Source organism: Xenopus laevis, chromosome 4L (genome assembly GCF_017654675.1).
Source record: "Xenopus laevis strain J_2021 chromosome 4L, Xenopus_laevis_v10.1, whole genome shotgun sequence".
Classification (NCBI taxonomy): domain Eukaryota; kingdom Metazoa; phylum Chordata; class Amphibia; order Anura; family Pipidae; genus Xenopus; species Xenopus laevis.
Window position 1 is genome coordinate 39768218 of NC_054377.1, and position 16934 is coordinate 39785151.

Here is a 16934-nt window from a genome sequence, read left to right on the forward strand (position 1 = left end):
ATAAGCTTGTGTTTTATGTTTTACATTAAAAAGAAAATGGTTTATCTGTGGGAGCAGTTGACAGGCATGTCATTTTTCTTTAGGCTTTTTGAGACTAAAGATTTTATAAATGCTCCATTAAATAAAACAGGTCATGAAAGAAATGTGTAGATTGTGTAAATCTGTGGAAACCTATTACCATAGCAATATTAAAAAGACTAATTCGTGTACTAACTGGTGTTGATTTTTCACAAACAGAAAATTTAGAGAGATGTTGGTTTTTTATTTTTTATTTTTTTTGCAGCATTTCCGGCTAATGAGGCTGTTGAGGTGTAAAAAACAGACAGGTGGTTTGCAGTTTAGAGCAGTAGCAGTGACTAATGGGAAAGTTCTAATTTAAATTAAGAGATCCAAAACAGAGGGAAAAAGAAAAGTTTTATGGTTGGGAGCTTATGGAGACTTGGATACTGTATTTGCCCTGTGAAGCCATTTACAAATGCAGCTTTGAGAGGAGAGGGTCCGGGTCCATAATTTATTTATAAAGATAGTTCACTTTGTTTCAGTTGTGACATGTTTTAAGGAAATGCCTGTCAGATGCCAATCTTTTGTATAGGTTGCATTCATTTAGAAGAGAAGCAGAGTCACAAGCTGTCCTGTCTGGATTCAGGGATGATGTATTAAGAAACTGTATATCAGACCATCATCAGCTGAAATTTTGTATTACAGGTCAGGAAGCTCAGATGTAAATTACTGGACACTCATTTGTGTTTGGTCAAAGAAAAGGGTTGAAAATCAACCATCTGGGGTTTTATGGTGACTGCTATGAAATCAAACTGTGTAGGTTAAGAGGAGCAAGGTAGTGTGATTCAAGGACAATGTTGACTGAATTAATTAAAAAATGTCCATATGTTGTTGTAATACACATGGGGGGTGATTTGGGGAAAAATAGAACATTGAAATTTGACTTGATTATCTCAAAATGATGCCTTCTAATGTGATTTTTATCTAGGCCAAAATGATTTCAAGACATACTTGGTTAAAGGATGAGGGAAAGGGCAGCATATCATCCATATGGATTGAATCTGTGTTTACTTGGTGACTGCTATAAAATAAAAAAGTTATTAGGAATATGGTTATTCTACTTTAGTCTGGTAAAAAAAATAAAGCTGTGGTGTGTCTCCATAATATTTAGGGGACTATTTATTAAGCATCATTTTTTTCTGGTTGAGTAAGGGTTAAAATCAGAATTTTTAGAGGGGAAAAAAACTTTTTTGAGATTTATTGTCCTCCAAAGCTGCTAAAAAGCCGAATCTGAAAATACCCCAGCTAAAATCTGTCAAAGTCATGTAAAAGGCAATGGACAGGGTTGAACTTGGGGGCTGTCTTATGGCCCCCCCTCTGGGCCCCCACCCCTGCCGCAAAGCCCCCTCCAGGCTCCCAGCCGCAACTCACCTCCAGCACCCCCACGCACGCAGCGGCGCACATGCACGTACCTGTTTTTTGCCACGACCAGGTTGGTGAGGGAGGTTGGGGGCAGGAACAACGAACGATCTGGGCTGGCAGGGCCCACGAGAGCCGGAATAACAATAATAGTTTCCTTCTAAGTTACATCTAAAAGGCACACCAAAGTTATAAAAAAAGTATGCAAAGTTTACCTAAAAGAATACATAGTAACATAGTAATATAGTAACATAGTAAGTAAGGTTGAAAAAAGACACATGTCCATCGAGTTCAACCTTTTTTTTTTTTTATATTAACTATCTGCCAGTTGATCCAGAGGAAGGCAAAAAAAAACCATCTCAAGCCTCTCCAATTTGCCTTAGAGGGGAAAAAATTCCTTCCTGACTCCAAAATGGCAATCAGACTAGTCCCTGGATCAACTTGGACTATGAGCTATTACCCATAACCCTGTATTCCCTTACTTGCTAAAAAGCTATCCAACCCCTTCTTAAAGCTATCTAATGTATTAGCCTGTACAACTGATTCAGGGAGAGAATTCCACATCTTCACAGCTCTCACTGTAAAAAACCCCTTCCGAATATTTAGGCGGAACCTCTTTTCTTCTAATCGGAATGGGTGATCTTGTGTCAGCTGGAAAGACCTACTGGTAAATAAAGCATTAGAGAGATTATTATATAATCCCCTTATATATTTATGCATAGTCATCATATCACCCCTTAAGCGCCTCTTCTCCAGCGTGAACATCCCCAATTTGGCCAGTCTTTCCTCATAGCTAAGATTTTCAATACCTTTTACCAGCTTAGTTGCCCTTCTCTGTACCCTCTCTAATACAATAATGTCCTGTTTGAGTGATGGAGACCAAAACTGTACGGCATATTCTAGATGGGGCCTTACAAGTGCTCTATACAGTGGAAAAATGACCCCCTCCTCCCTTGACTCTATGCCCCTTTTAATACAGCTCAAGACCTTATTTGCCCTTGATGCTGCCGACTGGCATTGCTTGCTACAGCCAAGTTTATAATCTACAAGGACTCCAAGGTCCTTTTCCATAATGGATTTGCCTAGTGCAGTTCCATTAAGGGTATAAGTGGCTTGGATATTTTTACATCCCAGGTGCATGACTTTACATTTATCAACATTGAATCTCATTTGCCACTTAGCTGCCCAGATTGCCAGTTTGTCAAGATCCTGTTGCAAGGATGCCACATCCTGGATGGAATTAATTGGGTTGGATAATTTTGTGTCATCTGCAAACACTGATACATTACTTACAACACCCTCCCCTAAGTCATAAACAAGTTAAATAAAAGTGGACCCAATACTGAGCCCTGGGGGACCCCACTAAGAACCTTACTCCAAGTAGAGAATGTCCCATTAACAACCACCCTCTGTACCCGATCCTGTAGCCAGTTTCCTATCCATGTGCAAACGACTTCATTAAGCCCAACAGACCTTAGTTTAGAAAGCAGTCGTTTGTGGGGCACAGTATCAAACGCTTTGGCAAAATCCAAATAGATCACATCTACTGCCCCCCCCACTGTCCAGAATCTTACTTACCACATCATAAAATGCAATCAAATTCGTCTGACATGACCTATCCTTCATAAAGCCATGCTGATTGTTGCTCATAATGCCATTCATTAGGACAAAATTTGAATGTGATCCCTTAACAAGCCTTCAAATAATTTGCCCACCACAGATGTCAAGCTTACTGGCCTAAAATTGCCAGGCTGAGATCGTAATCCCTTTTTAAATATTGGAATAACATCAGCTTTTCTCCAATCCATAGGCACCATACCAGATGACAGTGAATCTAAGAAAATCAGAAATAGGGGCTGGTCTAAAACTGAACTAAGCTCTCCTAGAACCCGGGGGTGTATGCCATCAGGCCCTGGAGCCTTGTTTACATTAATTTGTATTAAAGCTTTTTGAATCATATCCTGAGTCAGCCACTGACTAGATTGAGCTGAACCATTCGTGCAGTTATAAAGTGAGCCTGTGAACCCAGACTCCTCTATTGTATACACTGAAGAAAAGAACTGATTTAACACATTTGCCTTTTCTGTATCTGTTACAACCATACTGGTACCATTATTTAAGGGAGCAACACTCTCAACCTGCATCTTTTTACTATTAATATATTTAAAAAACTTTTTAGGGTTAGTTTTCACCTCCACCGCAATTAACTCTTCATTTCTTTTCTTAGCCTTCCGGATTGCTGATTTACAACATATATTACAGTGTTTATATTCATTAAATGCAGCTTTTGTCCCTACAGATTTGTAGTTTTTAAATGCCTTTCTCTTCTTTCCCATTAACTTCTTTACTTCTGTATTAAGCCACACAGGATGATTCTTAGAGCTTCTACGTTTAGTCCTTAAGGGAATAAATTGAGAACAGTAATGATTTAATATCATTTTAAAGGACAACCTTTAATACAATATATTTCTCAAGAGAAAACAACCACAACTCTTTTAAATGCTGCAATGTCGCTGGTCAGAGAGATAGGTGGAGCATAACTGAGTTTAGCATTTTTGAAATCCCCTATACAGTATATAAGTTTTCTACACTACACTAAAATACTATGAAGTGGTAGATCAAATGTGTATATGCCTTTTTTTCATAAACACAGCTGAAAGAGCTCACGTTATTCTCCCTTTAATATATTTACCATTTATTTGCTTCAAACTGCAGACACACAATGCTATTGCACTGTAGCATGAGCTACATCAAGCTGCAGGCTGCAAAACATCTTATCTACAGTATATTATATGATAGATGCTATTGTAATGCAAATGATGTCTCAGACTATTCATACATCATACAATTTATTCCAGCCTTTGCTAATATGTTCTAATACATCTGTTTTGATGCTATTTACTGATGTAAATGCCGGAATATCCTCTCCACTCTAGTTAGCTTTGGTGTTAGCTTAGAAAAGCAATGCCATATTTGGGATGGGTTCAGGCAAAATGTTAGGGGCTGGCTAATTTGGAAGAAAATGGTTGTTTATATACACTCTGCATGTTAATTCCTGATTTAGTGCAGTTTCCTCGTGAGGCAACTTCGGGCGACTTCGGAAATCGAATCGCTGCGTGTGATTAGTGCCGGTGATTTTTAATTTTAGCCAGCGCAGAGTGAGGGAAGGCGTTCGGGGAGATTGGTCGCCGCAATGACGAGGAGATCTCCCCGAAACACCCAGTATGGCCTTACCCTTAGATGTAAAAAAGAAAAAAATCAATAATTATTAGTAGTTGTATTAGTGTAATGCTACCCCAGCACAGCAGGGCTTACAACCATGATTCTAATGGTCTTCTGTCACACTGGCAAGTGGCAAATGTAAACAGTGCTGCATTCTGTGGAAGATTTGCGCTCTCTCTCTATGCCCAGCATGATTGACAGAACTGGCTCTCCCCTCCCAGACACCTTACCCATATCGGAGTGTTGAGGTGGTAAGTACTGCTGGGCTGGGAGATGCCTTAGGGTCAATTTAAAAAAAAATCTTGTGGCTGTTCATCCCTAATAATAATGACTAGCTCTTGATTGATTTTTATAGTAACAAGTCAACATCACAAGCCTGTACTGCTGAATGATTAACATTTTCATGGATACCTTCTCTGCTTTAGAAATATGTAAAAAATTTTTCACTTTCTCAGGCAGAGTGAAGGTGATAAGAAAGTTACAAGTGTCTCTAATGTATGTGTAAGTACTATGTACAATGGGTTGAAGTAAAAGACAAAAATGGTCAAGGGGCTGTAACAATAAGTGCCTGGCAGTAGCACTGACGATTGGGTGCCCTGGTGGTGAGGTTAGGCTTTTGTGTATCTTGGGTAATGTATAAAAGATGGGACACTGGGGATATTCCTGAGTAAGGAAACCAAAAGTATCTTTAGTGATGTAACCCCGTTTGTGCGCCAGCTGTGAAGTGGAGTCTACCTGTTGTTTGAAAGTAGAAAGTAGCCAGTTTTTGATATACAGTAATGTCTGATAACTGTTTCATAATTTCTTCACTGTAGTCAGTATAGTTCAAAACTACCACCGCTTCACCCTTATCTGCTGGTTTGATAACAATTTTAGGCTTCTGTGCCAGGCTCCTGATAGCTCTGCCCTTGACAAATTAAGATGTATGTGTGAGGAGTCTTCAACTCATTGATTGCTGGAGCCTATGTTTTCCAATCATCAGGAGATTATGTAAAGGATGTGGGCACTATGGGGCAGATTCACTAAAGGAAGAAGTGACTAACGCTGGCGCAAATTCGCCAGTGTGACGTAATTTCCTAACTTCGCCAATTCACTAATGGGCGCTGGCGTAAATTCGCTAGCAAAGTAGACCTACTCTAGCGCTACTTCACACCCTTACGCCAGGCGAAGTTGCGCTATGGCGAATGGGACGTAACTACGCTAATTCACTAACTTGCATATTTTACTGAACGTTACCTCTTGCGCCAGACTTGCCTTCGCCACCTAAGACCAGGCGAAGTGCAATAGAGTAGATAGGGATTGCTTCAAAAATAGTTGAAATTTTTTCTAAGTCCCAAAAAACGTTGGGGTTTTTTCCTTTTTTAAGGAAGATCGTAAATTTTTTTGGGGGTACCCTCCTTCCCCCCTACATTTCCTAACATATGGCACCTAAACTATACAGTGGGCACATGTGTACGGCAAAATAACAACTCTATTTTATTTTATGAAGGTTTCCCAGGCTTGTGTAGTGTAATGTATTTGCTGCTACATATATGTCCATTCAACTTTAACTTGGCGCTGTATGCAAATTAGGCATCGCTAGCGTAACTTCGCTTTGCTTGACGAATTAATGCTTGCGCAAATTCGCTACCGTTCGCCTCCCTGAGCGCAACTTCGGATTTTAGTGAATTAGCGGCGCCCTTGTGAAAATTCGCCTGCCGAAGTGCGGCGAAGTGCGGCATTTTTGCTGCTTAGTGAATTTGCCCCAAAGTCCCTTAGATAATAGGCACATTTCAGGATCAGATAGAGGATGTGAACTCAACTTAAAAATGACTATTTCGGGGTCTCATACCTCTTGTCTAATGGGTGCTGATGCCCACCCCTTCTCTTATTGGGGGCACCCCTTGTGTCTAACCAGTATTGGACCCTAAAAAAAGGTGATAGGGAAGTAGTACCCGGCACATTAGAGTCAGAATGTGGTGTTAAGAACTGACTGGATGTCCCATCCCTCCTGATAGGTGTATCTGACTTGGAAGAAGTGGTGGTATACCGAGACTAGTCTGTGACTAGTGTGCAAGCTATACTGTGAATGTTAAATCCTATTTTGTGCTTATGGCTCCCCCTTGTGAGCTAGCGGCAAACAAGCCCATGAGCGTATACAGATAGGGGCAAGGGGGACTTGTACTTTATAATAAAGGATATTCTCTTAACATATGTATACATATATTGTTCTGTTATTGACCATTAAGAACTTAAAAGGCTTACTTCTTATAGTCAGCTCCCCTTCAAATAATGGACCACGCTAATGCCTATTCTCCTGCTCAGAGCAGCAGTCCAGATTTAGCTCCACCCCTTCCCTCTGTGAGACGCTTCCTGCTCCTCAATTGTGTGTTGAATGAGAGAATCAGTGTGGAGAATCTTCTCCTTTTGAAGCAGCTTCTTTCACAGGGCAGATGAGTGTAAATCTGATGTATTAATCTTAGAGTGTGAGTGCCAGTTTTTGTGTGTGTGTGTGTTATAGAGACTATAATGAACCTGTGTATAGCTGTTAAACTACATTCTTTATTGAATATTATTGCTACAGGTTGGCTGTGGGTTTTGCCTAAACCATTCTCCCAGTGTGCCACAAAGCACATTAACCCCTACAGATCCTTGCCCTGCTGGTCCTTTGATTCCCCCACCTATCCATGGCCTCACTCTATTCACTGTCCTCTTTAAACTTCTAATTCTGCTGAGTTACCCCCACACTCATTTCTCTGCCTCACTATATATACCTCACTATGGGGCAAATTCACTAAGCCGAGAAGCGCCGAACGCTAGCGTTAATTCGCTAGCGTTTGGCATTTTCGCTACTGCGCAAATTCACTAACGAACGCTGGCGTAGTTTCGCTAGTGTTACTTCGCAACCTTACGCCAGGCGAATCTTCGCTAGCGACGAAACTACGCAAATTCACTAACTTGCGCAGTGTATTGAACGCTACCTTTTACGCTAGACTTCCTTCGCCACCTCAGACCTGGCGAAGCGCAATAGAGTAGATAGGGATTGTTTAAAAAAAAGTCAATTTTTTTTCTAAGTCCCAAAAAAACGCTGGCGTGTTTTCTACATGATGGCTGATAGGCTGAAAAAGATCGAAAAATTTTTGGGGCTCCCCTTCCTCCCCCCTACATTTCCTGACTCATGGCAACTTACCTAGACAGTGGGCACATGTGTAGGGCAAAATAAAATTTTCATTTGCTGATTTGAAGGTTTTCTAGGCATTTGTAGTGCAGATACGTGTTCCCCCATTGAAATTTGAATTTCGCGCCATATGCAAATTAGCCTTCGCTAGCGTAACTTCGCTTTATATAGCGAATCAACGCTAGCGCAACTTCGCAACCTTACGCTACCCCTGCAACTTCGGATTTTAGTGAATTTGCGGAGCCCTGGCAAAACTACGCCTTGCGCCTGGCGCAACTTCGCATCTTAGTGAATTTGCCCCTATATCTTTGTATAGATAGAAATATCTATAATATTATATATTGATGCACCTTACCCCCTCCCCTGCCCCTCCCCTGTATTCACCTCATTGTTTCTTTTTGGATGACTCTTATTTTTTAACCCTTTTGCCACTCTGCGAACAAGGCAGCTTTCCTATAGACTGAAATAGAATGTATAAGCAAAGATTCTATGCTAGTGACATTTTGCTGTGCACAGCCTTTTCCTGCTGTTGTTACTCTACTTTATGTACATTAGACTCACATTTTACTTTTTCAGGGGACCAGAAAAAATGGCGTAAAGTCAGGGAAATGTATTATATATTGGTGGGACCACAACATTTTTTATAAAATATGGAAAAACGTAAAATTAGGATGTAAAATGGAGGCATCACTGTATGTATCCAGCTGTAACTAGAACGCTACAGGGAACAACATTGTACAAACCACTGGCTAGTAATTGTTCTAAGAAATAGAAAATACTAAGTGCTGTCCTGGCAAACAAGTAGTTTGTGTCACTAATAGAATAGCAATGATATACATGTGCAACAGTCACTATATACTGTATATGTAACGATTGGTATCCCAAACCCAGAACAAACCCCAAGATCCCGATCGTGGCTCAGTCTTCTGTCTGTAGCAGCCGCCTTTGGCCTTGGGAAGAGCCCTCAGCTACTCAGATGCTGCCAGGTCTTAGAGTGAGAGGACCAGTGGGAGAGCTCTGGACGAGCAAGGGAACCGAACGAGGTAGGAACAGAGGACAAGAAGCATAGTCAAGGGAGGGGCCAGGTCAATAACAAGGATCAGACAATATGGTACCAAATCAGGAACAGAAGAGTAGTCAAGGTCACAGGCCAGGGTCAGGACAGGCAGTGAAACATCAGAGTCAATCAGGCAGAGGGTCAAACAGAGATATTAAAAATAATAAGTGCACCCAGGAACTAGTAAACAAAACCTACTGTATATTGGACAATGATTCATTGTAGGTCTTTATAGGTAGCCTATTGGCTTATACTGATCACATGGGACCAGATGGGCCAGATAGATAACAGCTGAAGAATGCCCTGCCCTACTTGCAGTTACATGAATAGCAATGGGAGTGAACCAGAGCTGTCTGCTCAAATAGAGCAATGGTAAGTCAGACAGCCCAGAAACACCAGGTCCCCAATTCAACTCCAGACAGGATATCACATTACCCCCCTCTCTAAGGGGGCCACTGGACCCCCAAAATGGTGGCCCGGAGCAACCCAACAAGGAAACGTGAAACACATTACCCATTTTGACAGATGCTGATAGCTCTAAGTCTAAATGAACCAGGACAGGACTTATAATTTCAAGGATTTTGAATAAGCCAATAGTCTTTGGCTGTAACTGGGCAAAGGGTACATTGAATTGGACATTTTTAGTAGACAGTCAAACCCTATATTTATAGAAAAGATATTGTTAGGTTTGCATGTTAACCAAAATATGGGTACAAGTCATTTGTGTAAATGTTTTCTTCCTTGCCCGTCTGGAAAAATTTTCTGTGGACCCCCATGAACACACCAATTTTGGTAATCAGCAGTTACTATCACAAATATTTGTTTCCTGAATTTGTGCAGTTCAGTAGTGTAATGGGTTAGTTGATTCTGCAGTTTCTCCAATGACTTGTGTTCACCGACTTAAATGCTGCAATATACAAATGATTGGTCACCACCAGTGACTGCTCATTTTTTGTCACACAAACACACTCTTGCCAGCTTTCAGTGCATGGTGATTGACCATGGACCACCACCCCCCTTCCCCAATACAAGATGGGAATAAAGAGAGGCTGCTACTCCAAAGGGAGTTGAAATGTATTTACAAACTCAACACCCGTAGCCCATGTGGACTAAATGAAATGATTTTGACATTATATTGGGCTTGACATGGACGCCGAAGGAGAGGCTGTTACCTCCGCCACCAGAAAAGCAATCCTGGCAAATCCTCCAGCGTCTCAAGGGAACAAGAGGCAAAGCAAGACCATGTTATCCAGTGCCTGCAACTACTAGTTGCCTGTCTGGATGAACTGCAACAAGCACCTGCCATTCAAGAGTCAGAACATAAGGTTCCCTTTTGATTTCCTGGGATCGAAAACAGTTCTTTGCATTCTGAGAAACCTGTAAGATTTATTTTAGTTTGTTTCCACGCTCTTTTCTTTCAGATGAGGCTCAAATTTAATTTGTAATAACCCTCCTACAGGTTACCAGCTTCTGACTCAAGCCATGACCTTACTCTATGATGACCTCGATCGCTGTGCTTCAGCAGATTCTGCTAACAGCAACCTGCGACAGGGTAAGAAATGTGCAGAGGAATAGTGTACTGAGTTCAGGCGCTTGGCTGTTGATGCCCAGGGGAATGACACAGCTTTGTGCAGTCAATTCCGGGTGGGGCTCTCTGATGCTATTAGAGATAGTTTAGTTAACTTTCCTCTACCCACCTCCCATTTAGCCTTAATGCACCTAGCTATACAGGTGGATTGCAGATTAAGGGAAAGGCATCAGGAAAAAGTCTTGCGACCTGGTTATGCTCTTGCTAGTACGGTCTTTATTCTCCTGAATCTTTTTCCCCTGCTCAATCCCCTGAGGAGGCCATGCAGATTGGGACCACTAAATTATCACCTGTGGAATGATCCAGCAGACGTTCCCCGTTTACTGTGGTGCTAAAAGCCATTTTGTCTGTACCTGCCCAGTAAAAATGGGAAAACTCCTGAGCTTGAATGGGGAGATTCATTCAGGCTGTATTTCTGCTCGATGTAACATAAGTTCTATGATTTGTGTTCCTGTCACTCTGTACTGCAATAATACACCTGGTTCTGTTATGTCTTTTATTGATTCTGGGGCTGCTTGAAATTTTCTTGATGCTTCTTTTGCAGTTAAATGTCTGTCCCTTCCATTCCTCTCTCCTCTCCTGTCAGATTTCTGACCATTGATGAAAATCCTCTGGGTAACGGGTTAGTTAAATCAGTGACTCTATATATTTTTTTTTTCTTGCTTACATTTGGGTCATTTTAATGTCTGACGTGTTCTAGGATTTGTGTTCCTGTCACTCTGTACTGCAATAATACACCTGGTTCTGTTATGTCTTTTATTTATTATGGGGCTGCTGGGAATTTTCTTGATGCTTCTTTTGCAGCTAAATGTCTGTCCCTTCCATTCCTCTCTCCTCTCGTCAGACTTCTGACCATTGATGAAAATCCCCTGGGTAATGGGTTAGTTAAATCAGTAACTATATATATATATATATATATATATATATATATATATATATATTTTTTTTTTTTTTTTTTTTTTCTTGCTTACATTTGGGCCACAATGTCTGACGTGTTAAACTGGGAGAGGGGGATGGGTTGCATTCTTGCATGATTTCCCGCCATAAACTCTTTATAATGGGTCCACTAATTTTTTCTGTACTTATAATTTTATTTCATGTGGTTGATACAGGATATGAAGATTAAATTAATATTTACTGGCTAATAATCTTGTTGAAGCCCTTAGAGTCCCTGGTGCATATCTGTCTGCTGAATCTAACACCTAGGTTTTGGGAGTTAGTAGATGAAGAACCACCAAGCATAATGGGTCTAACCAGTAACGTAACTAGGTGGGGGCGGGCCTATTACCTGGCAGCACCATCTGTATATGTACACTCATGGCTAGCCCCAACTGCAGAAAATCCCAACATGCAACTCCAGGCAACTTTTCTTGGCTCAATGGAAACCATGCAGAATCAGTAATAACTACAACCCATAGGGCCTGGATTACTGTCCTTCACAAGATAGGAGCAAATCCCCTGGTTCTTTGTCCAAACCTCCAACTCTGTAGGAACTTCAACCTAATCCACTTTTGGATCTCCCTAAATTCCAAGTGTGGCCACTGGGGGGGGGCTTAAGAAAACTTTCAGATATTTTAATTGAGCTTACCTTTACATCCTATACCACTCTAAGGCAGGGGTCGCCAACCTTTTTTTGCTTGTGAGCCACATTCAAATGTAACATGAGTTGAAGAGCAATATAAGCATCAAAATAGCTCCAGGGGTGCCAAAAAAAAGGGCTGTAATTGGCTATTTGGTAGCCCCTCTGTGGATCCTGGTTTTTATGCAACCAAAACTTGCCTCCAAGGCAAAAATTCAAAAATAAGCACCTGCTTTGAGGCTACTGAGCAACAACCCATGGGTTGGTAGGCAACATGTTGCTCCCAAGCCACTGGTTGGGTCTCTAAGGGATAAAATGTTGCCTTATAACTTAAGGCTGCACACCTATTTTCAACTATGGGAAGCATTATCAGAACAATTCCAAACTCTATCGCTAGTACTGGAGGACTATGCACTGATAAGGCTACTTAGTTCTGAAAACCCTACAAAATTGACATCCCAGATCTACTGGCTACTGGTAAGGGCTCCATTGGCTCCCTTTCACCATACATATCTCAAGTGGCGGGACACCCTGGGGGACCAATACCATACTTCAGATTCAGATTTTTTTTTTTGGTATTGTTATTTATGCTTTGAAATGTCCCTGTGCAAAATGTACATTGGGCAGACATCGCTGGTTGTTAAAATAAGAATTGGTGAACATAAAAAGTCGTTCCCAGTCCTTAGGCCCAAGCTCTTAGTCCAATGTCACTTGAGGATCTTTTGACACACTGTTTTTAAGTACTTTAAGCTGTAGTGGATTCTTAAAGGGCTTGTTCACCTTTGACTTAACTTTTAGTGATGTAAGACAATTTTGCAATTCATTTTCATTTTTTAGTTTTTTGAGTTATTTAGCTTTTTATTATGCAGCTTTTCAGTTTACAATTTCAGCCATTTCTAGGGTCCAAATTACCCTAGCAACCATTTGTTTTTTTTAGATGGCCCCCATTTGAAAGTTGGAAAGAGTCAGAAGAAGGCAAATGATTCAAAAACTCTAAAAAATAAATACTGAAGACCAATTGAAAAGTTGCTTAGAATTTGCCATTCTATGACATACCAAAAGTTAACATAATGGCAAATTAATTTTTTCACAAAAAGATTTTATTGTTTTTTTCTTATAGATGTTGACCTATGAAGTATTTATTAGCATGCCTGTGGAATCAGGTAAGTATATACAATCACTTGGGGGTGCCTAACTTTTGGCACCTCCGAGTAAATATCGACTTTCATTCTTTTTTAAGGGGCAACATTTATTAGAGGACAGTTTCAACTAACACATAAGGGTAAAGGCTACAGTCTCACTCGTACTCCAAACCTAGTTTAAACGATAAAAATACGGTTTACTTACATGTAGTCAAGGTTTACTTTAATTTGTGTAGAAATGTGTAGATTAAGTTATGTCTATATATAACCTGCCTAACTGGATGTGTGCCCATGACCTCAAGCATCTCTTCTTCAGTGTAAACAACCCCAGCTTGGCCAAATGGATAATAATAAAGGGCTGGCACATACCAGGCCACACTCCGTAAAGATGCAGTAGAAAAATAGTATTTTATTGTGGCAAAAACATCACAGCAAAAAAAAAAAATCTCAAAGCCCAACTTGGCCATTCTTTCGTCATAGCTAAGACTTCCCATACCTTTTACGAGCTTATCTGCCCTTCACTGAACCATCTCCAAATCAATAATATCCATATACCAAAACTTTACTGATGGGGTTTTACTAATGCTCTGCAAAGTGGAAGAATAACACCCTCCTACCACAAATCTATGTGTTAGGACTAATGCTGGAGATTAAACAGACAGGACAGGAGCCAAAGTGTAAGGAACACTCTTAATAAAGAACAACTAGTATAGACCTCTCGGGATGAGTACAAATGAAGGCAGGCAGTAAAACAAGTCCTTGGAAAGGGCCAGTGGCAGGCAAACATAATCCACTTCACTCCACTTTTTACACAGCATGCTAAATAGACCCTAAATAGAATGTTCAGTGTCATTATGTAAAAGTGCCTTTGCTGTTAACTGGATCCAGTGTATTATGACAAATATTTTGTACTATTTTATCCTTCCCCTAAATATTTTTTTTAAAAAAGCAACTATTCTTTCATTTAAATAAAGCTCAGACTGTGCTTCTTCAGGTGGCCATACAAGGGCCAATATAAACTTCTGACTTTGTCTCTCTCTCTTTTATGGGACCCACAGATAGGCCTGCCCAACCAATATCTGGCTGAAAATCACCTGATATTAATCGAGCAGGTATGAAAATTCCACCTGAAGTGGACCGCATCAACATGTTGATGCAGTCCTCGTCTGAAGGGTTTTTCAAACTTACCCAACATTTCTATACATTATGAGGCAGCTACTCCAGAATCACAATCATGTTCAACTGCAACTGCTCCATATCGCTTCCACATAGTGAATCACTTAATTCAGGTGCTTAGCTCTCTTTAATCCTCACTTAGCAAACAAATTCAATACTGGGATCTTTATGATAATGATAATAACACTGAACCATCAGGCCTAGTGCAATTCAGGTGAAGCTCTAAATCAGATGCACATAGATATGCACCTGCACCTTATCACACAAGTATTTTAAAGGCAGTTAAAACTACGCCAATGTATATTTCATTAATGAAAGTAATTTTTTTTACAGATATATTTATTCAAATGATATGACATATTTGCCTTATTTTATTTATTCCATTTTCATTCATGTCTTTTTGTTAACATACAGTAAGTGTGTGTATAAAATTGACTAGTACTATTAGTTTATTTCTGTTGGATCCTAACAACCATCCAGTGTTTGAAACAGCAGACTGCAAGTTGACTTGGAAAGGGCCTGACACAAACTCTAATTTGTATTCAGCTGCTGATAACATTTTAATGTTAAACCTCACACATCAATATACTTTGTCTTCTGGGTTATTGGTCGCATACTAAGGGTTGGGGCAGACGGGCAGATTCGGGGAGATTTAGTCGCCTGGCGACTAATCGTCTCTTCTGCGGGGCGACAATTTCATCGTGAGGCAACTTCGGGTGAATTCGGAAATTGAAGTGCCATTATTTCTCTTTCAATGGATCCTACTAATCCACTGTGTAAACGATTTAATCATCTCCAATTGTTTGCACATGACTGTTAACCCTTGATCTTTGCAAATTGAATGTGCTATGGTCATTTTCATGTTGTTGTTTTTAAGACCCAGATCTGAAAGTGTTAATGCTAGATTTGGTCATGGATGCTATGACGACATACACAGGCCGATAAAAGCTGCCGCCAGACTGTGATGGTAGTTTATTGGACAGCTGTCCAACTATCGGACAGCCCTGTAAACCCCCCTCTTGTGTGGCCCCCCACATGAGAGTCTGCCTGTTGTGAGAGTCTGCTTAACATGTGTAAACTTTAAAAGGTATCACTACAGAGATTAATTGGCCCTGCATTGTTTAAACCTCAAATTCAGATTTTAATCCCCTGTATTGTTCACACGTAATCCCCCCTGCATTGTTCACACCTGTGAACCCTCTATTGTTAACTACCCTAAAGCCCTGTACTGTAGCAGATCTTAGAGTGGTCCTGATAGTTTTCCCTGTCTCCTGCTCTATTCTGCCTTCCCTATGCTCCCTGTGTGTGCCATCCTCTGCCTGTGTGTGCCATCCTCTGTCTGTGTGTGACATCCTCTGCCTGTGTGTGCCTTGCTCTGCCTGTGTGCACCATCCTCTGCCTGTGTGTGCCATCCTCTGCCTGTGTGCGACATTCTCTGCCTGTGTGTGTCATCCTCTGCCTGTGTGTGACTTACTCTGCCTGTGTGTGCCATCTTCTGCCTGTGTGTGCCATCCTCTGCCTGTGCATGCCTTACTCTGCCTGTGTGTGCCATCCTCTGCCTTCCCGATACTCCCTGTGTGTGCCGAAATCTGCCTGTGGAACATAGGCATGGCAATAGTTTTGGGGGTTTGTTAGCATTTGAAAATTATTGTTAGATGCCCCTAAGGTGTTTGATCATGTGCTGGGGTGCAGTGTTATCCACAGGGGAGGAGGAGGCATATGGATTTAAAGGTATATCTTAATATGACAACTTTTTTCACTTATGAGTGATGAGTGATCAGTGAGCACCAATCATTTGGTTTTTTGGTGTGCTACCACCATTAATGTGTACATGGTCTTGTGGTGACATGGGTGTGATTTAAAGTGGGTGAGGTTTAAAAACAGGGAATGGTTAACACTGACTTCCATTATCAGCCCTCCACCATGTAGGCCAGAAAGAATTCCGGCCCTAGGTAGCACAGAAGTTGGACAGTACTGCACTAGTACATGCTGCTGCATATCCGCCTGTCGCCCCAGAATGTACCCCCTATATAGAGCCAGGATCTTGCTGGCTGGCTTAGTCGTTGATAGATACTGACTTAATAGCCAGTGCCTCATGGATCTCTATGAGCTTATCAAAAATTATATTGATCCTTTGGCACCTACAAATAGTGTAGTTCCAGGCATCACAGAGTTATTGGCAACCTGTTATTTTCTGGCTTCTGGCAGCTGTGCCGGGCCAGCCCAGTCAGGCGCCCCAGGCAGCCTGGCCAGTACGAGCGCCCAACAATGGCGGGCATGTGCGTAAAAATGTGCACATGAGCGTGCGGAAGAAGGCGTGCACTAGGGACTGCGCACGCATGCACAAAAACCTCTGATTGGAAAAAAATATGCGCCGCAAAAATAAGGACGTGCACGTGAGCGTTTGGAAGAACGTGTGCACAAAACCCCGATTGGAGAAAAAAAATATGCGGCACAAAAATAAGGATGGGGTCAGGACTTTTATGTCCGAGAAGATCTGCCTAATGTCATATGTGCAATAGATTGTATTTGTGTGGCATTATTGCCGCCTCTTGGTGAGGAGCAAATTTACCATAACAGAAAGCAATTTCATT